This window comes from Bos grunniens, chromosome 6, assembly GCF_055505025.1.
Source record: "Bos grunniens cultivar Pamir isolate PY7600 chromosome 6, Bosgru_T2T1.0, whole genome shotgun sequence".
NCBI classification, from domain to species: Eukaryota; Metazoa; Chordata; class Mammalia; order Artiodactyla; family Bovidae; genus Bos; species Bos grunniens.
The window spans coordinates 52,474,470-52,500,819 of NC_141170.1; the positions used below are offsets into that span (position 1 = coordinate 52,474,470).

Consider the following 26,350-nt stretch of genomic DNA (forward strand, 5'->3'; position numbering starts at 1 on the left):
TAATCAAGACAGTATGGCACTGGCACAAAAACAGAAATATAGACCAATGGAATAGGATAGAAAGCCACACACCTATGGTCAACTAATCTATGACAAAAGGGGCAAGAATATACAATGGAGAAAAGACAGTTTTTTCAATAAGTAGTGCAGGAAACTGGACAGCTACCTGTAAAAGAATAAAATTAGAATACTTCCTAATACCATACACAAAAATAAACTTAAAATGGATCAAAGACCTAAACGTAAGACTGGGCATGAAAACTTAGAGGAAAACATAGGCAGACCACACTTGGGCATAGATTGCAGCAAGATCTTTTTTGGTCCACCTCCTAGAATAATAAAAATTACAAAAAAATAAGCAAGTGAGATCTAATTAAACTTAAAATCTTTTGCACAGCAAAGGAAACCATAAGCAAAACAAAAAGACAACCCTCAGAATGATAGAAAATATTTACAAATAAAGCAACTGACAAGGGGTTAATCTCCAAAATATACAAACAGCTCATGAAGCTCTATATAAAAGGAAAAAAAACAAAACAAAACAAAACCAGAAAACAGCCCAATTAAAAAAATGGAGAGAGAATCTAAATAGACATTTCTCTAAAGAAGACATATAGACGAACAACAATCACATGAAAAGATGCTCAGCATCACTAATTAGTAGAGAAATGCAAATCAACACTTCAATGTGATAACTATCACCTTACACTGGTCAGAATGGCTATCATCAAAAAATCTACAAACAATTAATGCTGGAGAGGGTATGGAGCAAAGGGAATCCTCTACACTGTTGGCAGGAATATAAATTGATACAGCCTCTATGGAGAACAGTATGGAGGTTTCACAAAAAGCTAAAAAACAGAGCTCCCATATGACCCGGCAATCCCATGCCTAGGCATATACTGGGTGAAGAGCATAATGTAAATAAATATATGCATCTCAGTGTTCACTGCAGCACTATTTACAATAGCCAGGACATGGAAGCAACCTAAATGTCCATCAACAGAAGAATGATAAAGAAGATGTGATACATACATTCAATGGGATATTACTCAGTCCCAAAAAGGAACAGAATAGTGCCATTTGCAGAGATATGGATAGACCTAGAGACTGTCATACAGAGTGAAGTAAGTCAGAAAGAGAAAAACAAATATCATATAATATCACTTACATGTGAAATCTACAAAAATGGTACAGATGAACATATTTGCAAAGCAGAAATAGAGACACAGATATAGAGAACAAACTTATGGACACCAGGGAGGGTAAGGGGGGGTGATGAATTGGGATATTGGAATTGACATGTATATGCTTGTATTGCTTATCCTGTTCATGATGCCAACTGTCTTGCTGTTCACGCTTTGCACACTGTTTGTTGAATCCAGAGTAGGCAATGTGCAAGCTAAGAGGTTGGAAGAAGACACAAAGAGCCATAGGAACTGCAGACACATTTATTCTCTCCTGGCTGGCACAGCAGCCATAGCAGTATTCTCTCCTCTCATGGCTGAGCCAGTGGACACAACTGTGATGCAGCAGCAATGCCACCACTTTCTAGGTGGAACTCCCATATGCATATTGCACAGAGTAACCCATGACCAAGTGAGTATCTTGTGATGTGCATGTGCAGTGCTATCAGTGATCTCAGCTGTTATATGGTCAGTATTTACAAAACGTGGGTCAAGAGAGCCTGAACACACCATCTTGGCTAATTCGCTCTCTCCCCACAATAGTACTATGTATAGCATAGATAAATAAGGAGACCCTACTGTGTAGCACAGGAAACTTTACTCAATGCTCTGTGGTGACCTAAGTGGGAAGGAAATCTAAAAAAGAGGGATATATGTATACATATAACTGATTCACTTTGCTGTATAGCAGAATCTAACACAACACTGTAAAGCAACTAGATTCCAATAAAAATGAAAAAATGCGAGAGATGCTATTTGTAGGACTAACGGTAAAGGCATTATGGTTTGCTCCATAGAACTGTATAATCAAAACACAGGCAGAAAATATCTTTGAAGTAAGGTTATATCCACACTCCTGCCACAATAGAAATATGGCTGCACACCCTAATTTAGAACCAGGATTAGAGACACATTATATTATCATTATCTTATTGTCATTATGTTATGGGCTTGTTCAGTTGGTAAAGAATCTGCCTGCAATGCAGGAGATCCAGGTTCAATCCCTGAGTGGGGAAGATCCCCTGGAGAAGGAAATGACACCCCTTGCAGTATTCTTCCCTGGAAAATCCCATGGACTGAGGAACCTGGTGGGGTATGGTCCCTGGGGTTGCAAAGAGTCAGACATGACTTAGCAACCAAACCACCACCATATTATATTAACATCATATATCATTATATTGTATTAGCACAGGCAGTGTGCTAATTCCACATTCTTATATGAACCTAGCTCTTTCCTTACATATTTTAGGAGATTGGGTTTCATTTTTTACTTTCTAACACCATATTAATGGAAAAAATCAACTCTGAATTGCAGTACTCCTACAATCAATCATTTAAAAAACATATAGGTAAAGAATCAGGTTATTTCTTATGTTTTAAATCCTCAAAATGATATTTTTACTCTACACTTTGTACTTCAGAAAAGAAAATGATCTTCTTTATCCCCCATCACAGATGTCTCCTTAACTACAGACATTACCAGCAGAATAACAAGAGCATTCTCAAGATTATTCTGCGTCTGTTCATTTTTTAAAAAAGCTTTCCTGCAGAGAGTCAAAGCAGCCAATGCTTTTGTTGTTACTGTATGATTATATTTGAACAAATTAGGTGATTCCCTCCCTCCCCACCACCCATGTTGGTCAATGTAATAGGCTCCCAGAGTGAAACAAAATAGAAATTCATTTTTACTTCACGCCTGATGCAGAAGCACACAGTCAGAAACACAGATCACCATTTTATTTTAAAAAGAGATTACCATCTGCTCTGTGTAGGGAGAACTATTCAGGCCCTGTCTAATTGTGACATGTATTTTTAGTTCAGGATCTTTTGACAACAAATTACCTTCAGTTTTTCTTTAAAGGGAATATGTAGGTTTGACTCTTAAGAGAAAGACAGAATGATAATGGAGGCATGTTTTTGTCTGAAATTTTTAATAAGGTAATATTGGATTTAAGAGCTTAGCCCTATAGAAAATGGTGTTGAAAACAAAGTAAACTGTAAAGGATTGAGAATCTTTGGATAATCCCCACAGTTCCTTTAAGGATTTAACTCAGTTAGCTTCACTGTTTACAAATGTGTAGAATAAAGGTGCCTTGATTTTACAGAATGCTTTCAGAGCAATTTCTCCACTTTGGGTCATGTTTTTTTAAGCTCATAAAGTGCTCTCTAAGATTGCTAGGCACATTGGGAAGCTGATTTAAACTTTAGGCCAATCAAGGACCATTTAGATGAAATGAACTAAACCATGTATAAGTACTATAAGAAGGACAAAGAGTTCTACAAATGCAAGAGGGTGTGACTGCTGTTAAATAACTGATGGAGGAGTTAAGATGGCTTTTCCAAGCACTCACTTTCACTTTCAACCATTGAATAATCAATCTCCAGGTGAAAAAAAATGACAAGTGTTCCCATTATGATGTTCATTGCCAAGAGGCATACTGCAGACCTCACAGTGCTGTCTGGCCCCCTCAAGGTTTGAAATCTTTGCAAAAACTGAGTACAGCCAAAAGCCATCAGTCCTTGAAGGAGAAGAATATTTTTAGGAGCTGTGTCACTTTACCATGGGGCAGTTTATTTCATTTGATTCTTCTGATGAGTTTAAGTACTGGGAAACTGTAGTGCAACTAGTTTTTGTACTTCTGGTGGGAAACACAACCTAAAATTTCCTTGTAGCTGGGTATCATCATCTTTAAGCTAAGACATAAGAGACTTTGGTTACTGATAATATTATGGTTACCATTTTGATGTTGGCTATGGGCAGGACTGGTATTTTAAAAATTGAAGAGGGCCTCAAATACTCTAAAGATGTGTCATGCAAATTTAGAAAGTCCCTGAGACTACATGTACATACAGGGCACTTTCTAAAATGTTGTGTTGAAATTACTACTGCTAGGGGCTGAATTATGTCCCCTCTAAAATTCATATCTTACAGTGCTATCCCTGAGTATCTCAGAATGTGATTGAATTTGGGAGACAGGGGTCTTTACAGAGGTAACTAAGTTAAAGTGAAGTCATTAATGTGGATCTTAATCCAATAGGACTGATGTCCTTCTAAGAAGCAGAGATTTGGATATAGATACCTACAGAGGGACTTCTGCTCCAAACCACCTCTGGACTTGAGCTGCAATATGAATCCTCCCCTGGGGCCTTGGCCTTGTTGGTCTGTCTGGCAGATTTCACACTCGATAGCCCTCAAAATTTCATAAACCAGTTCTTTTATATATGTACACATCCAGTTTGTTGTCTTTGGAAAACCTTTGAACAACTACCTTTGGATGTTTATATTCTAAAAAAGACATACAGTACAAACTACTCCTAAATTATATATTCAAGTTTAGTGGCTGACTAACAGAGCAGAAGCTATTAAGAAGAGGTAGCAAGAATACATAGAAAAACTGTACAAAAAAGATCTTCATGACCCACATAATCACGATGGTGTGATCACTCACCTAGAGCCAGACATCCTGGAATGTGAACTCAAGTGGGCCTTAGAAAACATCACTACAAACAAAGCTAGTGGAGGTGATAGAATTCCAGTTGAGCTATTTCAAATCCTGAAAGATGATGCTGTGAAAGTGCTGCACTCAATATGCCAGCCAATTTGGAAAACTCAGCAGTGGCCACAGGACTGGAAAAGGTCAGTTTTCATTCCAATCCCAAAGAAAGGCAATGCCAAAGAATGATCAAACTACTGCACAATTGCACTCATCTCACACGCTAGTAAAGGAATGCTTAAAATTCCCCAAGCCAGGCTTCAGCAATATACGAACCGTGAACTTCCAGAAGTTCAAGGTGGCTTTAGAAAAGGCAGGGGAACCAGAGATCAAATTGCCAACATCCACTGGATCATGGAAAAAGCAAGAGAGTTCCAGATAAACATCTATTTCTGCTTTATTGACTATGCCACTTTGGCTGTGTGGATCACAATAAACTGTGGAAAATTCTTCAAGAGATGGGAATACCAGACCACCTGATCTGCCTCTTGAAAAACTTGTATGCAGGTCAGGAAGCAACAGTTAGAACTGGACATGGAACAACAGACTGGTTCCAAACAGGAAAAAGAGTATGTGAAAGCTGTATATTGTCACCCTGCTTATTTAACTTCTACGCAGAGTACATCATGAGAAACGCTGGACTGGAAGAAACACGCTGGAATCAAGATTGCCGGGGAGAAATATCAATAACTTCAGATGTGCAGATGACACCACCCTTATGGCAGAAAGTGAAGAAGAACTAAAGAGCCTCTTGATGAGAGTGAAAGAGGAGAGTGAAAAAGTTGGTTTAAAGCTCAACATTCAGAAAACTAAAATCATGGCATCCGGTCCCATCATTTCATGGCAAATAGATGGGAAACAGTGGAAACAGTGGCTGACTTTATTTTTCTGGGCTCCAAAATCACTGCAGATGGTGACTGCAGCCATGAAATTAAAAGACGCTTACTCCTTGGAAGGAAAGTTATGACCAACCTAGATAGCATATTCAAAAGCAGAGACATTACTTTGCCAACAAAGGTTCATGGTTTTTCCACTGGTCATGTATGCATGTAACAGTTGGACTATAATGAAAGCTGAGTGCCAAAGAATTGATGGTTTTGAACTGTGGTTTTGGAGAAGACTCTTGAGAGTCCCTTGGACTGCAGGAGATTCAAACAGTCTATCCTAAAGGAGATCAGTCCAGGGTGTTCACTGGAAGGACTGATGTTGAAGCTGAAACTCCAATACTTTGGCCAACTGATGTGAAGAGCTGACTCATTTGAAAAGACCCTGATGCTGGGAAAGATTGAGGGCAGGAAAAAAAGGGGACAACAGAGGATGAGATGGTTGGATGGAATCACTGACTCGACGGACATGGGTTTGGGTGAACTCAGGGAGCTGGTGATGAACAGGGAGGCCTGGCATGCTGTGGTTCATAGGGTCACAAAGAGTCAGACATGACTGAGTGACTGAACTGAACTGACTAGGTTTTGGAGCTAGAATTGATGTTTAGTTGCCCAGTCGTGTCTGACGCTTTTGCAACCCCGTGGATTGGAATTCTCCAGGCAAGAATACTGGAGTGCTTTGCCATTTTCCTTCTCCAGGGGATCTTCCTGACCCAGGGACAGATAGAGATGGTGGGTTCAAATCTTGACTCTGCCACTTTCCAGCAAGATTTCTTGGATCAAGCCACTTAATCTCTTAATTTATTTATCTGTAATATAGAAATTACTGGGTTGCGGTGAGAATTTAAGGAGTAAAAGGTTTTTAAAGCATTTAGCAGAATTAAATCATAAGTTCTCAAGATATGCTAGTTACTGTCATTATTATTATTATTTATACATTTTTTTTCCAGTCAGGATTCTTAGGCAGTAGGAACTAAATTAAATAAAAAGTAATTTAATGAAAGAATGATGGGAACATCACAGGTTCCTTGAGAGTATCAGGGATCCAGGCTCTGAGGTCATAAAGCTAGAAACCATTGCCAAAATCAATGCTGTAAAACTGACTCTTTGAAGCCCCGCTGCTTATTCTACCCCCACATCACTCCTATAGTCAACAGCACCGAGCCTGGAGACCAGAACCACTCCATCAGCTGTGTTATGGTGCTAGTCTTTTCATGATGGATTTCTCTGTGCTCCTTTCTTCTTTACATCACTAACTTTTGATGTGATGGTTGCCATAATGAGTGAATGAATGGTGGAACCTATGTCTGTCTCATGGCCAGATGCAAGGAGTCCTGGGAAGGTATCTGGTGTTTTCTGTTTTGATAGTGAGAGACAAGCTCTATTTGATACACAGGAGTCAGGGATACATAAGACATAGGAATGCTGGATATTCAAAAAGTGACCAATATTCACCATATATGAATGGACACTACAATCAGGTGACCTGTAATCACGGAAACTCTTCTGTTTTTTTATAATGCTTTCTAATTCTGTTTCCTTCTATAACCTTCTATAACCACTACCACCTATGACAACTCCCAAACTCTTATTCCTAACCATATCTTTTTTGTATGTGTTGACTTGGTTTAGGAAATTTGTTGTGATAATGGTGACACGAAGGGGTCTAACATTATTTTATGGCCTATGAAGATATTTTGTTATGATTGTTAGGGAAAAACACCCCATAGCAAGAGAGAAAGTATTAAAAAAACATGAGTTTTGGAGTCAGAAAGAACAGGCTTTGTATCCTGCCTTTCTGCTTAGCATTATAATCGTTAGTGGCAAGGTTTTAAACCTTGGGTCTCCATTTCTCTATTTGTAAAACAGGAATAACAGTAAACTGCTGATTTTGAAGCATGTTTGTGAGAATCAGACATAATCATGAAGTGTAGGACTGGGCAAAAACAGGACCTATTGTAATGATTTTCAGCCTTCAGGGGTATTTTTTAAGGCCAATGAAACAATATTTTAAATCTGATTTTATCAGATTTTTACCCACAAGACAAGGTCAAATAAATGTCAGTTATTTTGAGTGGTTTCTTTTTTTTCTGGATAGCATTATTATTGAACATTACATGATGGAATCTTTCTGGTTAAAAATCCCATTTAAAAAATAAATGATCAACATTTAGATCAACATCTCCCAAGGCATTTTTATTAAGGTTTATGACCCACTCTCCCCTGCCAAGTCAAACCAGCACAAAGGTCATCTTACCTATGACAGATACTTTCCAACTACTAAACACAGCATTTTCCCATTTATCTTACGCATAAATGCAGCTAGAGAGGACATGGTGCACAAGACTAAGTGGATAACTGTTAGGCCATGGTCAGTCAAGAAATATTTCCTTAAAATTTACTCCTTGGAAGAGTGTTTGCAGACCAAATTTGGGGGAATAGCAGATCTTCCTATAATAACAAGCTGATTTTCTTAAATATATACATGCACTCCATAGTTTTCTTGAAAAAAAATTTTTTTGTATCCTGAGAATTAATGTGAAAGAGATACATCTATTTACTCATTCCTTTACTGAGTCATTTAATGAATATTCGTCAATTTCTTCTATGAACCAGGCACTTTGCTCGGTACCTGGGAGACAAAAGGAGGAATACAGACAGTATCTCTATTCACAGAGTTTTTAGACCCGTCGGGAAAACAAATGACAATAATGTTATTTACAAGAAATGCATATTTGATCATTCAAATGATCAAAATATATTTCATATATTTTTTTGTCATGGTTCATGGTTCACATCTGGCTCCTACTTTCCCAAAGCCATGGAATTTCCTGAGAGATAAGAGCCATAGGAGCATCTTTTATTATAATAATTAGTGTTTAGTCCTCAGTTCTTGAAACCCTAAAGGTGAAATGAGCGTCTTATTATTTACAAAAGACAGTTCTCAAGCTGGGTTCTTGTTAACATACTGCCTTTTGGAAAGCACCTATGGATGGTGACTGGTTGCCAGTGAAGCCAACCATAAAACTGAAAAGTGCAAGTGTTAGTCGCTCAGTTGTGTCTGACTCTTTGTGACACCGTGGACTGTAGCCCACCAGGCTCCTCTGTCCATGGAATTCTCCAGGCCAGAATACTAGAGTGAGTTGCCATGCCCTCCTCCAGGGGGTCTTCCCAATCCAGGGATCAAATGAGAGTCTCTTGTAGGCAGATTCTTTACTGTCTGAGCCAGCAGGGAAGCCCAACCATAAGATTAGTGGGTTGGAGATTTCAGGCAGTCCCATTCTTCCACCTCTGGGGAGAAGAGAAGAGGTAGAAGTTGAATCAATCAGGAATGCCTATGATTTGATTAGTCATGCCTATGTAATGAAGCCTCTAAAAAAACATGAAAGGACTGGTGTTGAAGAGCTCCTCATCTTGGGATCTGCAGTATCTCCAGGGAAATAGTGTCAGAATTGAGTTGTAGGACATTGGCTGGTGTTGGAGAATTGCCTGGCTCTGTACTAGCTGTTTTATATGTGATTAATCTTCACAACAAACCTATGAAGTGCACGTTATTTTATAGATGAGGAAACACAGGTTTAGAAGGGTTGAATAGCTTGCTGAAGGTTACATAAATAGAAAGTGGAATAGTTCTGGGTTCTCTCTGAGTGAAGGGCACAAATCTCAATCACTGCTTTACAGCCTTACAAGAGAGGTCCATCTTGTGACTCATGCAGTTGATGAAACAAATGACTCTATCAGTTGAAGTGTACAGCAGGAGAATTGCTGACCCCTCAGGGCCCTTGATGTACCAGGACTGATGGTGCTAATGGTGCCTATAAATTAGGAAAACAGTCATCAGGCCTACCAAGTTGAAGGCCAGGGACAGAAATGCTTTTGTAATAGTTACCGCCATAGAAGGGAGAAAAAAACATAGAAATCCATTGCCTTATTAAATGATTCCAGGAGGTCTTTGGACCATACTGTTTCTCTTTTTGTTGGGGTTGTTTTTTGAGGGGGGGGGTCTGAAAAAGGAAACAATTTTATGCCCCACCTTCTAGCTCTTTCCAAGATTATTTTCATTTGTGAAAACTGAGTGTCTTTATTCTGAAAGGGTGTGACTAAAGTCTGGAAAGGTACAATAGAAGTATACAAGGTAAGAGAGGACTTACTTACAGAGTCTAGACAATCAAGGAATTGTTCCTTCAGTTTGAAGATGATAGTGCTATGCTACTGAGTGGTAAACAAAATAAATTCTGGAAGCTATAAAGCAGAGAGTTAAGTGGAAAGTGTCCTATAACAGAAGAAACCAGAACCTAAGGTGGCAATGGAAGAAAGTTAAGAAGCACCCACTTTTCTTTATAGAGCCTTACAATCTCATAAATTTGTAAGAGAGCACCAGGTACCTTTAAAAGTCAGGGTGATAAGTGTCCAGCAACAAGGAATTTCTGAACTGTGGTATATCCCCACAATGGAACATTATACAGCTGTTAAAAAATAGGGAAGAGCTCTATGATAAGATATGGAAAGATGCCCATGATACAGTGTTAAGTGAAAAATCAAGGTTCAGAATAATGTATGTGAAATGCCACTTTTGTTAAGAAATGGGAAAAGTAAACTGTATATTTGTATTTGCTTGTACTTGTATAAAGAGAGGGCTTCCCTGGTGGTTCAGATGGTAAAGAATCCACCTGCAGTGTGGGGGACCTGGGTTTGATCCCTTGGTTGGGAAGATCCCCTGGAGGAGGGCATGGCAACCCACTCCACTGTTCTTGCCTGGAGAATCCCCATGGACAGAGGAGTCTGGGAGGCTACAGTCCTTGGGGTCACAAAGAGTCGGACACAACTGAGCAAATCAGCATAGCACAGCACAATATAAAGAGACCTGAGAAGGATAAATCAGAAACAAATAAAAATGGTGAAGGAAGAGGATGAATTTGGAAGGAGTGGGAGCAGTGGGACTTCCCAATATTTACCTTTTAATTTCATTTTTACGTTTTAGCTATGTAAATGCATTACTATTTAAAAAATTTGAAAATAAAGTGGTGCACAACATTACTGATAAAGGAGTGGTCTAAAATGCATAAAGAACTGCTGCTGCTGCTGCTAAGTCGCTTCAGTCATGTCCGACTTTGTGCGACCCCATTGATGGCAGCCCACCAGGTTCCCCCATCCCTGGGATTCTCCAGGCAAGAACACTGGAGTGGGTTGCCATTTCCTTCTCCAATGCATGAAAGTGAAAAGTGAAAGTGAAGTCGCTCAGTCGTGTCTGACTCCTAGCGACCCCATGGACTGCAGCCTACCAGGCTCCTCCGTCCATGGGATTTTCCAGGCAAGAGGACTGGAGTGGGGTACCACTGCCTTCTCCACATAAAGAACTCTTAAAGCTCAATGCTGAGAAAACAGACAACTCAATTAAAAAATGAGCAAAAGATCTCAAAGACTTCACCAAAGAAGAAACACAGATGGCATATAGATGTATGAAAATATAAGGAGTCTCATGCTCAGTTGTGTCTGACTCTTTGTGACCCCATGGGCTATAGCCCACCAGGTTCCTCTGTTCATGGAATTCTCCAGGCAAGAATACTGGAGTGGGTAGCTATTCCCTTCTCCAGGGGTCTTCCTGACCCAGGGATCAAACCTGCGTCATCTACATTGCAGGCAAATTCTTTATCTGAGTCACCAGGGAAGCCCTGTATGAAAAGATGCTCAACATCATATGTTATTAGAAAACTACGAATTTAAACATCAGTGAGATACTACCACACCTACTAAAATGGCTAAAATCCAAAATAGTGACAACACCAAATGCTGGTGAGGATATGGAGCAAAGGAACTTGTATTCATGGCAAAATGGTACACTTTGGGAGACAGTTTGGTATTTTCTTACAAAACTAAACATACTATCCAGCAATTGCACTCTTCAATATTTGCCAAAATGGGCTAAAAACTTACATCCACACAAAACCTGCACATATATGTTTATAGCAACTCTATTTGTAATTGCAAAACATGGAAGAAGCCAAGATGTCCTTCAGTAGGTAAATAGATCAACTGTGGTATGTTTATAAATGAATTATTATTCAGTGCTAAAAAGAGATGAGCTGTCAAGCCAATATCGCTAAGTGAAAGAAGCAAATTTGGAAAGGCTACATGCTATATAGCTACAGGCTCAATGATTGTGTGCCTGCAAAATTCATATGTTGAAATTCTAATGCCCAATGTGATGGTAGGAAAAGGCGAAGCTTGGGGGAGGTGATTAGTCCATGAAAGCAGAGTTCTCATTAATGGCATTAGTGCCCTTACAGAAGATTCTCCAAAGGTCTCCCTTGACCCTACCACCATGTGAGGACACAGAGAGAAGATGGCCACCTGAACCAGGAAGCAGACCCTCACTAGATACCAAGTTAGCCAGCATCATGATCTTGGACTTCCCAGTCTCTCCAGAATATCAGAAATAAATTTCTGTTTGTAAGCCATCCAGTCTATGGTATTTTGTTAAAGCACCCCAAAGGACTGAAATATTTATGACTCCAAGCATATGACATTTTAGGTGTGTCAACACTGGAAGTCCAATCTGATACTTGACATGATAAAAAAGGGTCACAGTAAAGTTTACCATTATGAAATTTAGAATCTTAGGAAGCAGAGACTATTCCAAAATGTCACAAAGGTAGAAACTATTCATATGTACAAATTCAAACATCAGAACAGCATTGACTGTCTCAGGAGCAATATCCAAAGCTAGAAGACACTGAAATATTGCCTTAGAAAACCCAAGGGAAATTGTTTTCTTACACAGGAGTATATATACATAAAAATTCAATTGTCAAGAGTGAATAAAGGCATTGCTAGATATGCAAGATCTCAAAACATTTATCTTCCCTCAGCGACTCACAGGAAGCTACAGGAGAAGGCTCCACTAAGACATAAATTAAGGAAGAAGATGCTGTGGAACTCAGAAAACAGAAGCTCCCATTCAAAAGACAGACAAGACACCCTTTAGGATGATCTGAACAGAGATCCTAAGATGAGAGTAATGCAGACAGAGTTTTATTTTTACTGACAATAAAGGCAGGAAAGGGAATATTCTTTTACATATTAGAAGACAAATCCAAGGTATTTATATCAGGAAGGCTTACAAAAGCATTAACTTGAAGATTGATCTTGATTCACCTTAAAGTAAGTTAGTAATAACTATGTTATGTTCCTGTGATGGGTATATCAAAGGAATCACTTAACATGAAAACTTCTGAAATGTAGTTTCACCTTCATCACTATTGGAAAAAAAATACTTAAGTGGGAGGAGCTTTGATGGAATTCCATATTACATTTTTATATTTTTAGTAGTTTTTGCTTAAATAAAAAACATTGAAAAGAAACTGGTTTGAGAAGTATGACTGGAAAGATCTCTGAACCATCTATATTTTCTCCCCCTTACTACTATAATAAAATAAACAAAATATCCAAAATAAGCAATTCCAAACATGTGAGCCAAAAAAATGTGAATGTAATATAGCACCTAGGCAATACGCAAATTAGAATGTATGTATATGCTCAGAATCTAGAAGAAAACTATATTTTAAAGAGGATGATACATATGGTGAAGTTAAAAGAGAAAATCAACAATTCATCTTGACTTTTGGTTTGGTTGGATTGAATATTGTTTTGTTGGGGAAACACAATAGACACTCTTGGCCTAAAATGGAAGGATTAGATGAAGATTAGATGAGGGGACTACTTTATTTGACTAGTTTTGGAAATAATCTCATGATCATCTGGTTCATGATTTTCCTATCTGGCACTGTAAATCTGTAGGGCAGTGATCTATAGACATGACTCTTTTCTTGACCATCATAGAACCTTATATCATAGCAACATAGTAAAGTACCTCATCTATTGAGTAAACAAATGACTGCAGAGCCCAGCATAACACTAATTCTTCCAGAGAACTGTTAATTTACAAAAATAATCATAATCTCTAATTTCAATACATTTCCTAAAACACAAAAATGAACTTTTATCTTCTTCCATTTTACTCTATTCATTTATTCAGCACATCATTATTGAAGGAATTCTCTGTGAAAGCCTCTTAGTTGGGCATCTTTTTACTAAAAACTAGTACAGGAGAAATGATCTCTTTTTTCTCTCAAATTGTAGGGAAGTTAACTCTCTACACTGACAAGGATCATGAAATGTTTCAATTCATAAGCTATGAGATGACCATAAACCCAAGGTTGATTTGTTAGTTTTACGTCATCAGAGTTCATCACACTCTGAATATATTGAAAAACATGTGATTGTTTTTTCTGGATGACATGTATGCTAGTTCAACAGCTTACACTATAGTCATAATTGGTTATGATTTCAGGTGGCAGCTACTCTAGCACTATATTTTCACTGTGATGTCAAGAAGGCATTAACGTTTATTGAGTACTTGTATGTTGTAGACAGTTCTTTACAGCAGCCTCATGAGGTAAGTAGTATTGTCCATATTTCACAGAAGAAGCAAATGGTACAGAGTGGTATACTGACAACCTGTCCAGGTAGCAAATCTGGGATGAAACCCAGTGATGTCAGATTCTTATCCCATGCCTTTTCTACTATGATCCATAGGAGTTGGCCTATAGGACTTGTGATTTTGTAATAAATTAAGCCCAGATATATTGAAATTATACACAAAAGCTTAAGTTAGTTGAAGAAGTATGGAAAGGGATAGTTAGGGAATTTGGGATTGACAAGTAGACACTGCTATATTTAAAATGGATAACCAACAAAGACCTACTATATAGCACAGGGAACTCTGCTCAATGATATGTGGAAGCCTGGTTGGGAGGGGCATGTGGGGGAGAATGGATGCACGTATACCTATGGCTGAGTCCCTTTGCTGTCCACTTGAAACTATCACAACATTGTTAACTGGCTATGTGAGTGAAAGTCGCTCAGTCATGTCTGACTCTTTGCAACCCATGGATATACAGTCCATGGGATTCTCCAAGCCAGAATATTGGAGTGGTAGCCGTTCCCTTCTCCAGGGGATCTTCCCAACCTGGAGACTGAACCCAGGTCTCCCACATTGCAGGTGGATTCTTTACCAACTGACGCACCAGGGAAGCTCAAGAATAGTGGAGTGGGTAGCCTATCCCTTTTCCAGCAGATCTTCCTGACCCAGGAATCAAATGGGGTCTCCTGCATTGCAGGCAGATTCTTTACCAGCTGAGCTACAAAGGAAGACCCCAAGATATGGAAAACTTCACGAATGTGCCTGTCATCCTTGTGCAGGGGATAATCTTCTCTGTATTGTTCCAATTTTAGTATATGTGCTGCTGAAGCTAGCACAAAAGTAAAACACAGTAATATAAAAAAGTTTTTAAAAAGAAATATATATTGAAAACCCTATCTTTAAAAGACTTATATATATATACTCATGCCTTAAAACCTCATATATATATATATATATATATATATATATATATCAGAGAAGGCAATGGCACCCCACTCCAGTACTCTTGCTTGGAAAATCCCATGGACGGAGGAGCCTGTTAGGCTGCAATCCATGGGGTCGATAAGAGTCGGACAGGACTGAGAGACTTCACTTTCACTTTTCACTTTCATGCATTGGAGAAGGAAATGGCAACCCACTCCAGTGTTCTTGCCTGGAGAATCCCAGGGATGGGGGAGCCTGGTGGGCTGCCGCCTATGGGGTCGCACAGAGTCGGACACGACTGAAGTGACTTAGCATAGCGCATATATATATATATATATATATATATACCTGTGTGTGTGTGTGTGTGTGTATGTGCTTGCTAAGTTGCTTCAGTCACATCCGACTCTTTGTGATCCTACGGACTGTAGCCCACCAGGCGCCTCTCTCCTTGGGATTCTCCAGGCAAGAATACTGAAGTAAGTTGCCACTTCCTTCTGCCCCAGGGATCAAACCTGGGTCTTTTGTGTCTCCTGCATTGGCAGGCGAGTTCTTTATCACCACCACCTGGGAAGCTCATATATATATATGTAATTTAATCTAGATTACATAATGTATATATGTAATCTAAGCCCAAGAGGGAAACATTTTAAGTGAAAACCTAAGAACTGATGTAAAGTAATAAATGAAATATATTTTTTCAAGCATTAAGTTAGGTGAGACCAATGAAGCATATTGTAGTCATCTTGCAAAAGAGTTTCTTATATTCTGAAAAGCGTAGTTTATTATATTCCATCCTCAGCATTTTCATGGACACAAGGTCAGGAGTATTTCTAAAGTTGACAGACAACTTACAGAAGCAAAGATCACTACATATGAGAGGATTATAAGACGTGTGTATTTGTGTAAACGTATTCTGACATATTTCATTAATTCCAATGAGAGAAATATATCACAAAGACTGAACTGTCTGAGAGTATCAGAACTGGGATTAAAAATCCACCCTCTGCTCTATTCCACTTTGAACTTGACTAGAAGTTTGTGCAGTGTTCCTAAGGAGACAAAGCCATATGTACCATATAAATATACATATTTTTAGATTAGAGTTTGTTGAACCCGGATTTTACTTTACTTCCTTTCTTTGGCTTCTGCAGCTCTACACTCCATAATTTTCCTCCTATTTTTCTGGCTGTTCCTTTCTTGTCTCCTTTCTGTTCACATCTTATTCTACCCAGTCATTAAATATTATAGTTTCTCAGGCCTCCTAAGTTTTCATTCCTTACTCTGCATCAACTCCTCATGGAAATTCACATATGCCTATAGTTACAATTATCAAAATATTCAAGTGATTCACAAATTTATATCTTCAGGGTAGAGCTCTGTGTGTGCTCCAGACCTGTATCATACATCAAGAAATAATAATTAAACTTGTGATTTCTTCCTTGCCCTCCACTCAGAATCTAAAGGCCTCCCAGATGGGAAGAATCCGCCTGCAATGCAGGAGCCACAGGAGACGCATGTTTGATCCCTGGGTTGGGAAGATCTCCTGGAGGAGGGCATGGTAACCCACTCCAGCATTCTTGCTTGGAGAATCCCCATGGACAGAGGAGCCTGGTGGGCTATAGTACATAGGGCTGCAAAGAGTCGGACACGACTGAAGCAACTGAGCACTCACGCACATGCACAGAACCTAAAACATTCTCATTCTTCTCATTTTGGGTGAATGACATCCTCATATATGTACTAATCCAAGCAAAAATCCTGGGAATCATAAGGGTAATTTTTCATTCCTCTCTTTCTCATTCATATTGACTCTTTCACTAAATCCCATCTATTTTTCCTTCTAATTCTCCCTTGCATCCATCTACTCTTTTCCACTTCTATCCTGATCCAAGCTAGCATCTTTCTCTCCTTGATCCATTCTGATAGTCTTCAAAACGGTATACTTCCTTTCTCTACCTGCATCAGTCTGTTCTCAATACTACAGCTAGAGTGATTCTCAAACACAAATCTTACCATGTCAGCCCTCCTTCCCCCAGGTCAAAAATCCACCAGTGATCCACTGTTCCTAGGATAAAGATAAAACTTGTTTTTTTTTTTTTTTAATATAAGAGCCTCCAAAGTAAGTCCTCTATCTACATTTCCAGCTTCCACTCATACCGTGGTCTTTTTTCTTTTGCTGCTACAGCCACATTAAATGTACTTCTGGGCACCATGTTTGCCAGCATTCCTCCAGCTACAGAGTCTTGAATATGACACTGGGATCCAACCAGTGTCTCCTGCATTGGCAGGTGGATTTTTTACCATTGAGCCACCAAGGAAACCCTTGTTATTTCTTTACTCAGCCTATAAACAATAGACACATCCTCAAGGAAACTCTCTTGACCTTCATAAGTCCATCCCCCCTCATTGCCCTCTAATAACACAAAGTTATCACTAGGGCATAGGCATTTACCAAACACAGCGATAAAAGTAACTATTGCTCTCTCCCTCCCTTGCCTAGATGCTCCATTAGAGAGGGTAGGGACCCTCTTTACTTTTGCTCACCACGAACGTAAGAGATGTGGGTTTGATCCCTGGGTCAGGAAGATCCCCTCGAAAAGGGCATGGCAACCCACTCCAGTCTTCTTACCTGGAGAATCCCATAGACAGAGAAGCCTGGTGGGTTACAGTCCATAGGGTCACAAAGAGTTGGACACAACTGAAGCCATTTAGCAGGCATGCATTATCTAGCACAGTGCTGGGTACCACCCAGGCTGCAATGTACTTGCTGAATGGATTACTGAAATGATTTCCTAGTTAAACAAACACTTCTGATTGTTTGATACCAACTCTAGAAACTGTGTATGTTTCTAAGAGAAGATATTCAATTGTTCAGAGAAGGAAGGAAGTCATGTACATTGGTAAGATCAGATGTACATTTTATTAATGTAGATAAAAGCTTAACCAGGCACTGAAAGACTATATACATACTGAGGGTTACACTTATGAGAATGCTGAGTAACAGGAGCAGGTTGGAGATACCCTACTGACACTTAAGAAGATTTTAAGAATTTTTCAGTCCAACCATGAAAATTAACACTTATGCTCATGTTCACTGCTGAGTTCAAAGACGTGGAGGCCTGAAGCAGATCAGTAAGTTAGTTTTTAACCAGGTTATATAAGATTCTCCGTATGTGACTTCCCCCCTCCCCAACCCAAATTATTTACAATTATCCTTTAGTATTCTCTCGATCCTCAGGGTGCTTTCAGTGAAAAAGCAGAAAGCCAACTTGTAGTACCCTAACAATATAAAAACTGTATAGTACTCTAACCATATAATACTAGACAGTGGCACCTGAGTATGGTAAAAGTGTAGGTCTCCCTTTACACTCAGGTTCATCTCTTTTCTCATGTTTCACTACTGTTGACCTGCCCAGAGTAGACAGCAGGAGTCAGAAATCAGGAGCACTCTGTTGTGAACTGGATGGCCTGATTAACCAGTTGCAGAGCTCTGGAGGCTTAGTCAGTTCAGTTCAGTCACTCAGCTGTGTCCAACTCTTTGTGACCCTATGGACTGCAACACGCCAGGCTTCCTGTTCATCACCAACTCCTGGATTTTGCTCAGACTTAATTTACAATAGAGTCGGTGATGTCACCCAATCATCTCATCCTCTGTTGTCCCTTTCTCCTCCTGCCTTCAATCTTTCCCAGCATCAGGGTCTTTTCCAATGAGTTGGCTCTTCACATAGGTGGGCAAAGGATTGGAGCTTCGGCATCAGTCCTTCAAATGAATATTCAGGGTCGATTTCCTTTAGGATTGACTGGTTGGATCTCCTTGCTACCCAAGGAACTCCCAAGAGTCTTCCCCAACCCCACAGTTCAAAAGCATCAATTCATGGGTACTCAGCTTTCTTTATGGTCCAACTCTCATGTCCATATATGGCTACTAGAAAACCAGCTTTGATAGACGAAACTTTGTCAGCAAAGTAATGTCTCTGCTTTTTAACATGCTGTCTAGGTTGGTTGTAGCTTTTCTTCCAAGGAACAAGCACCTTTTAATTTCATGGCTGCAGTCACCATCTGCAGTGATTTTGGAGCCCAAGAAAATAAAATCTATCACTCTTTCCATTGTTTCCCCATCTATTTGCCATAAAGTGATGGGACTGGATGCCATGATCTTAGTTTTTTGAATGTTGAGTTTTAAGCCAGCGTTTTTACTCTCCTCTTTCACTTTCATCAAGTGGTTCTTTAGTTCCTCTTTGCTTTCTTTCATAAGAGTGGTGTCATCCTCATATCTGAGGTTCTGATATTTCTCCTGGCAATCTTGCTTCCATCTTGTGCTTCATCCAGTCCAGCATTTCACATGATGTACTCTGCATACAAATTAAATAAGCAGTGTGACAGTATACAGCCTTTCCCAATTTGGACCCAGTCCATTGTTCCATGTCTGGTTCTAACTGTTGCTTCTTGATCTGCATGCAGATTTCTCAGGAGGCAGATAAGGTGGTCTGGTATTCCCATCTCTTGAAGAATTTTCCACAGTTTGTTGTGATCCACACAGTCAAAGGCTTTAATGTAGTCAATGAAGCACAAATAAATGTTTTTCTGGAATTCTCTTGCTTTTTCTATGATCCAACAGATGTTAGCAATTTGATCTCTGGTTCCTCTGCCCTTTCTAAATCCAGCTTGAACTTCTGGAAGTTCTGAGTTCAGATACTGTTGAAGCCAGGCTTGGAGAATTTTGAGCATTACTTTGCTAGCGTATGAGATGAGTGCAATTGGGCGGTAGTCTGAACATTCTTTGGCATTGCTTTTCTTTAGGACTACAATGAAAACTGACCTTTTCCAGTCCTGTGGCCACTGCTGAGTTTTCCAAATTTGCTGGCATATTGAGTGCAGCACTTTCACAGCATCATCTTTTAGAATTTCAAATAGCTCAGCTGGAATTCCATCACCTCCACTAACTTGGTTCGTAGAGATGTTTCCTAAGGCCCACTTGACTTAACACTCCAGGATGTTTGGCTCTAGGTGAGTGATCACACTATCATATAATCCGGGTCATTAAGATCTTTTTTGTATAGTTCTTCTGTGTATTCTGGGCTTCCCTTGTGGCTCAGCTGGTAAAGAATCTGCCTGCAATGAGGGAGACCTGGGTTGGATCCCTGGGTTGAGAAGATCTCCTGGAGAAGGGAAAGGCCACACACTCCAGTATTCTGGCCTGGAGAATCCCATTGACTGTGCAGTCCATGGGGTCGCAAAGAGTCAGACATGACTGAGAGACTTTCATTTTCTGTGTATTCTTGCCACCTCTTCTTAAGATCTTCTGCTTCTGTTAGGTCCATACCACTTCTGTCCTTTATTGTGCCCATCTTTGCATGAAATGTTCCCTGGTATCTCAAATTTTCTTGAAGAGATCTCTAGTCTTTCCCATTGTATTGTTTTCCTCTATTTCTTTGTATTGATCACTGAGGAAGGCTTTCTTATCTCTCTTTGCTATTCTTTGAAAATCTGCATTCAGATGCACATATCCTTCCTTTTCTCGTTTGCCTTTCACTTCTCTTCTTTGCTCAGCTATTTGTAATGCCTCCTCAGACAACCATTTTACCTTTATGCATTTCTTTTTCTTAGAGATGGTTTTGATTACAGCCTCCTGTAAAATGTTTTGAACCTCTGTCCATAGTTCTTCAGGCACTCTATCTATCAGATTTAATCCCTTGAATCTATTTGTCACTTCCACTGTATAACCAATCGTAAAAGATTTGATTTAGGTCATACCTGAATGGTTTTCTCTACTTTCTTTAAATCTGATTTTTGCAATAAGGAATTCATGATCTGAGCCACAGTCAGCTTCTGGTCTTATTTTTGCTGACTGTATAGAGCTTCTCTATCTTTGGCTGCAAAGAATATAATCAATCTGATTTCAGTGTTGACCATCTGGTGATGTCCATGTGTAGAGTCATCTCCTGTGTTGTTGGAACAGGGTGTTTACTATGACCAGTGCGTTCTCTCCGTAAAATGTTGTTAGCCTTCACCCTGCTTCATTTTGTACTCCAAGGCCAAACTTGCCTGTTACTCCAGGTATCTCTTGACTTTCTACTTTTGCATTCCAGTCTCCTATGATGAAAAGGACATCTTTTGGGGGTGTTCATTCTAGAAGGTTGTTTAAGTCTTCATAGAACTTCAGTTTCTTCAGCATTACTGGTCAGGGCATAGACTTGGATTACTGTGATATTGAATGGTTTGGAAATGAACAGAGATCATTCTGTCGTTTTTGAGATTGCACTCAAGTACTGCATCTTGCATTCTTTTGTTGACTATGAGGGCTACTCCATTTCTTCTAAGGGAGTCTTGCCCATAGTAGTAGGCATAATGGTCATCTGAATTCCATTCACCCATTTTGGTCCATTTTAGTTCACTGATTCCTAAAATGTTGATGTTCAGTCTTGCTGACTCCTGCTTGACCACTTCCAATTTACCTGGATTCATGAACCTAACATTCCAGGTTCCTATGCAATATTGTTCTTTATAGCATTGGACTTTACTTCCATCACCAGTCACATCCAGAACTGGGTATTGTTTTTGCTTTGGCTCAGCCTCTTCATTCTTTTTGGAGGTATTTCTCCACTCTTCTCCCATTGCATAGTAGACACTTACTGACCTGGGGAATTCATCTTTCAGAGTCATATCTTTTTTCCTTTTCGTATGGTTTTTGGGATTCTCAAGGCAAGAATACTGAAGTGGTTTTTCATTCCCTTCTTCAGTGGACCATGTTTTGTCAGAACTTTCCACCATGACCCATCTATCTTGGTTGGCCCCACATGGCATAACTCATAGTTTCATTGAATTAGACAAGGCTGTGATCCATGTAATCAGTTTGGTTAGTTTTCTGTAATTGTGGTTTTCATTCTGCCCTCTGATGGAGAAGGATAAGAGGCTCATGGAAGCTTCATGATGGGAGGGACTGGCTGCAGGGGAATCTGGTTCTTGCTCTGATGAGTGGGACCATGCTCAGTAAATCTTTAATTCAATTTTCTATTGATGGTTGGTGCTCTGTTGCTTTCTTGTAGTTTTACTTGAGGGAAAACTATGGTAGGGGTAATGGTGGTAATGGCGACCTCCTTCAAAAGGACTTATGCCAGCATGCTGTGGCTCCAAGGACTATTGTATTCAGTGCCCCTGACCCCAAGGCAGGGCACTGTCAACCCATGCCTCTACTGGAGACTCCAGGACATTCACAGGCAAGTCTGGTTCAGTCTCTTGTGGGTCACTGCTCCTTTCTCCTGTGTCCTGGTGTGCCCTCCAAGAATCTGTTTCCCTAATCCTTTGGAAGTCCTGTAATCAAATCCCACTGGCCTTCAAAGTCAAATTCCCTGGGGGTTCTCAGTCCCTTTGTTGAATCTCCAGGTTGGGAAATCTGTTGTGAGCCCTAGAACTTTCACAATAGTATGAGAATTTCTTTGGTAGAATTGTTCTCCAGTTTGGGGGTCGTCTGCTTAGTGGCTTTGTGGTGGGACTAATGGCGACCTCCTCCAAGAGGACTTATATCACATGGCATGGCTCCCAGGTCTGCTGCAGCCAGAGCCCCTGTCCCCACAGCAGGCAACTGCTGACCCATGCCTCCGCAGGAGACACACAAGCACTCAAAGGCAGGTCTGGCTCAGTCTCTTGTGGGGTTCGTGGTGCACACAAGGTTTTCTTTGAGTTCTCTGAGTGTCTCTGGAAGGTATGGGTTCAATTCTAAACACTATTTTGCCCCTCCTACTGTCTTGTTGGGGCTTCTCCTTTGTCCTTGGATGTCAGATATCTTTTTTGGATGGGAAGGAAATGGCAACCCATTCCAGTATTCTTGCCTGGAAAATCCCATGGATGGAGGAGTCTGGTAGGCTCCTCTGTCCATGGGGGTCACAAAGAGTCAGACAAAACTGAGCGCTTCTTTCCTTTCCTTTCCAACATTCTCCTGTTAATGGTTGTTTAGTGGTTAGCTGCAATTTTGGAGTTCTCACAGGAGAAGATGAGCACATGTCTTTCTACTCTGCCATCTTTTTTAGGTCAACTGAATCTCTGCAGAAACATTTTGGAAATGAAGCATGTGAATCTCCTAAACCTATTTAGAAATGGAGAAGCCCTCACATTTTTTGACAGCTCACACTGGGTATTACCCTTTGGTGTCTCAAATCCCGAATTAGAGGATTGTGTTAATGATTCTAGGGGCCCTTAGTTAACCTTCAAATTCCCTGATTCTTCACCAAGGATTTTATTTTATTATTTTTTTAAATTTATGCCTCACACTGCCAAACAAAGTGCTTTTGTGATATAATCTAAAGCAACAACCCCTACAAGACTGAGACTCTGTATTATGTAGAGGTGAAAAACACTAGCTTTTGAATCAGAAAGACCTGGGTTCAAAACCTTTGGCATTAATGAGCTGTGTAATTTTAAGCACGTTACTTTAAAGCTTATGAATCTTTGTTACTATATCTAGAAGCTAGTGATGCTTCTTTCTTCATGGAGACATTGTGAGGATAATATTAAATACGTAATACAGGTGAAACACAATACTTGGTACAGAGCTGGCCTACAATGAAGCACTGATGTAATTACAACTTTTATTTAAAAGAGATAGTGTTCATGGCTCCTCTGACCCTTTGCTTGCTCTCCAGTAAGACAGACTTCGTTTTCTGGTATCCATGAGTTGCGTCAGGCTGCAAATTTCTGAGCCTCATTTTGCAACCAAAGTCTATCAGTCATTCTCAGCCATTCTCTGAATCAGAGCAGCTGACAGAATCTTCAGTGAGGTCATTATTTTTAGCTTTGGAACCGTTAGAAAGCTGCAGGGGATTTTTCACGGCATTCAACAAATTAGCAAAGGTCATCAAAACAAACCCACTTACTGAATTCATTGGCTCGAAATCCTATCAAACCAGTGCTGTTGTATTAAATTAAAGCACTTTCTACTTGCAGTATCTCCATAAAAAAGTGAAGCTAAATTATGTTTAGATTGGCTCTATTGTTGCTACATTTTAAGGTCACAAATTTTGATGGCAAGTCAACTCATCTCCTATCTGTAACCCCCTCACCATGTGATCATGTGATTCTTTCAGTCTAAAATTTCCTCACTTTTCCTCTCTGTCTGTCCAAGTCTGAAGTCCCATTTCCTTTAGTAAGCCATTCCTAAATTACTTAATCCCTGGGCTCTGGTCTTCTTTGCTCTTGACCCAGAACAGGACATTTATATACGTGTGTGTGTGTGTGTGTGTGTGTGTGTATGATATATTATAATGTAATAAATATATTATATATCTTTTTCTAAGTGTGGTTTTGACTTTATTTGGCTCTGTACAAGGCATTAAACATAATTCATCTCTTCCATTTTCAAAGATGCTCTTAATGATACTAAACTCTTCTTGGTTGATTAGCTCATGAAGCATCCACAAACCAGCATGACAGACTAAACACACCAATGGCTTTTGACAAATAGTATGTATACCATAAGCTCTCTGCTTTCCATATCACATAAATAATGTTTTGGAAGAAATACTACGGAATCAGGTAATTGATCCATTTTTTCTACATGCCGTAAACAATGCCTTTGAATCAAGCCACACCACGCTGCTGGATCCTTTAGCAGCATCATTTTAGATGTAATAGAATTGCCTTACTGAGTTGTACTTTGTTGTTATGCCAGCAGACCACACTGATGGATTGCATAAGAAAGAACTAGATAAATCTCTGAGCCCCTGTTCTGAATATCTACTGGAGAAATACTACAGAATAGTAAATTAGGTTTGGTTTTATGGGCAATTTGAAATTTATAAGTTGATTGTGTTTCCTTGCTTTGGCCATTAAAAACCTTACTGATAAATTTGAGGTTCATTTCTCTCAACTGTATGCTCCACCTTAGTAACAAGTTTTGCTTTATTATTTTTCCACCTATAGTTTCTCTTTGTCCTGGTCACCACAGCTGTTTACTACAATCCTTTTACACCAAAACTATGTTTTGTTAAGTGTCTCATATCTTGAGTAGAATAGGAGATTAAAAATATATTCTTGATCTGTTCCTCTAGGGAATTATAGCAATTATAAATTACAGATCATTATTTCTCAATTATTTTCTGACTTATATTTTTCTTTCATTGTTTTATGTCTCCATAACTTGGTTTTAATCCAGATTATATTCTTAAAATTTTTCTATGTTCCCTCCACACACTGGCAGCATAGCATATGCTCATTGAATCTTTAAATCAGACTTCCAGATAAAGGTCTGCTTCTAGGTAACTAGCGGTGTGATCTTGACCTTAATGTCATTGAGACTTGAAGAATTTCATTCTCCTCAACTGTATCTGGCAGAATTGGCCTGAAATAATATTCAATGACCTCTTCTAGTCCTAAGATTCTGTCACAATTGCGTGAATTCTTAAAAAAACATTCTTGACACAAGATATTTAAAGACAGATCTGACTTAGTAAACTACTCGCAGATATGAATATGACCAAGTGACCTATTTATTGCAGAAGATGTCCATAAAGAGAAGGGCTCTGTGTAAGGGAGATTTACTCGCTTTTTCATTAACAAAGAAGAGGACACTTCCAGACACTTTGGTTCAGAATTTAAGCTGGAAGAATAATTACAAATGGGTAATAAAAATGATTTAGAAGGCCTGCTGCTGCTGCTAAGTCGCTTCAGTCGTGTCCGACTCTGTGCAACCCCATGGACAGCAGCCCACCAGGCTCCCCCGTCCCTGGGATTCTCCAGGCAAGAACACTGGAGTGGGTTGCCATTTCCTTCTCCAATGCATGAAAGTGAAAACTGAAAGTGAAGTCGCTCAGTCGTGTCCGACCCTCAGCGACCCCATGGACTGCAGCCTGCCAGGCTCCTCCATCCATGGGATTTTCCTAGGTCTTTTTAATTCTGTAGTTTCATACCTAGAAAGTGCAGATTCCACTTCTTTTAGTAGAAAAGAGGCTGGGGGATGTTGCAGAGGGACCCTAAATGGAGACCTAGTTTCAAGTCCAACACCAGTCATTAATCAAAGAAACAATGGATTGCCTGACTCTGTGTCCTTGATTTTTCAGTAAGGAAAAGAGAAAAATTATCTGCCCATACCTGCAAGATGATTTGTGAGGGTCAAGCAAGACAGTGCTAGATAACCCCATTCAATAAGTACAAAATGCTATATACATTTGTATGTGTGTGCATGGCCATGAGTCAAGAGATGACCTCTGATGACTCTGTATTTTTGGATTGCTTTTATGACTAAATTGGATGATTTTGCAAAGTTGGTGGTTAAGATGGCTGAGCCAATCTCAGATTCTTGGTGTTTCCCAAATTTGTAAATGACTCAACAACATATAAATCTCCCTGCTTCCCAATGCAACTTCACTGGAATTGAGGACAAAGTCT

The 26,350-nt window shown here is 39.6% G+C and overlaps 1 protein-coding gene and 1 non-coding gene across 2 annotated transcripts in view; both read right to left on the reverse strand.

The window, feature by feature from the left end:
• GABRB1 (gamma-aminobutyric acid type A receptor subunit beta1) overlaps window positions 1-26,350 on the reverse strand; it is a 454,930-nt gene that overhangs the window by 64,201 nt on the left and 364,379 nt on the right. The window lies entirely within an intron of this gene.
• Window positions 14,782-14,883, reverse strand: LOC147370728 (U6 spliceosomal RNA). The gene has a single exon (XR_015166323.1). It is a non-coding gene; the product is annotated as a U6 spliceosomal RNA (small nuclear RNA).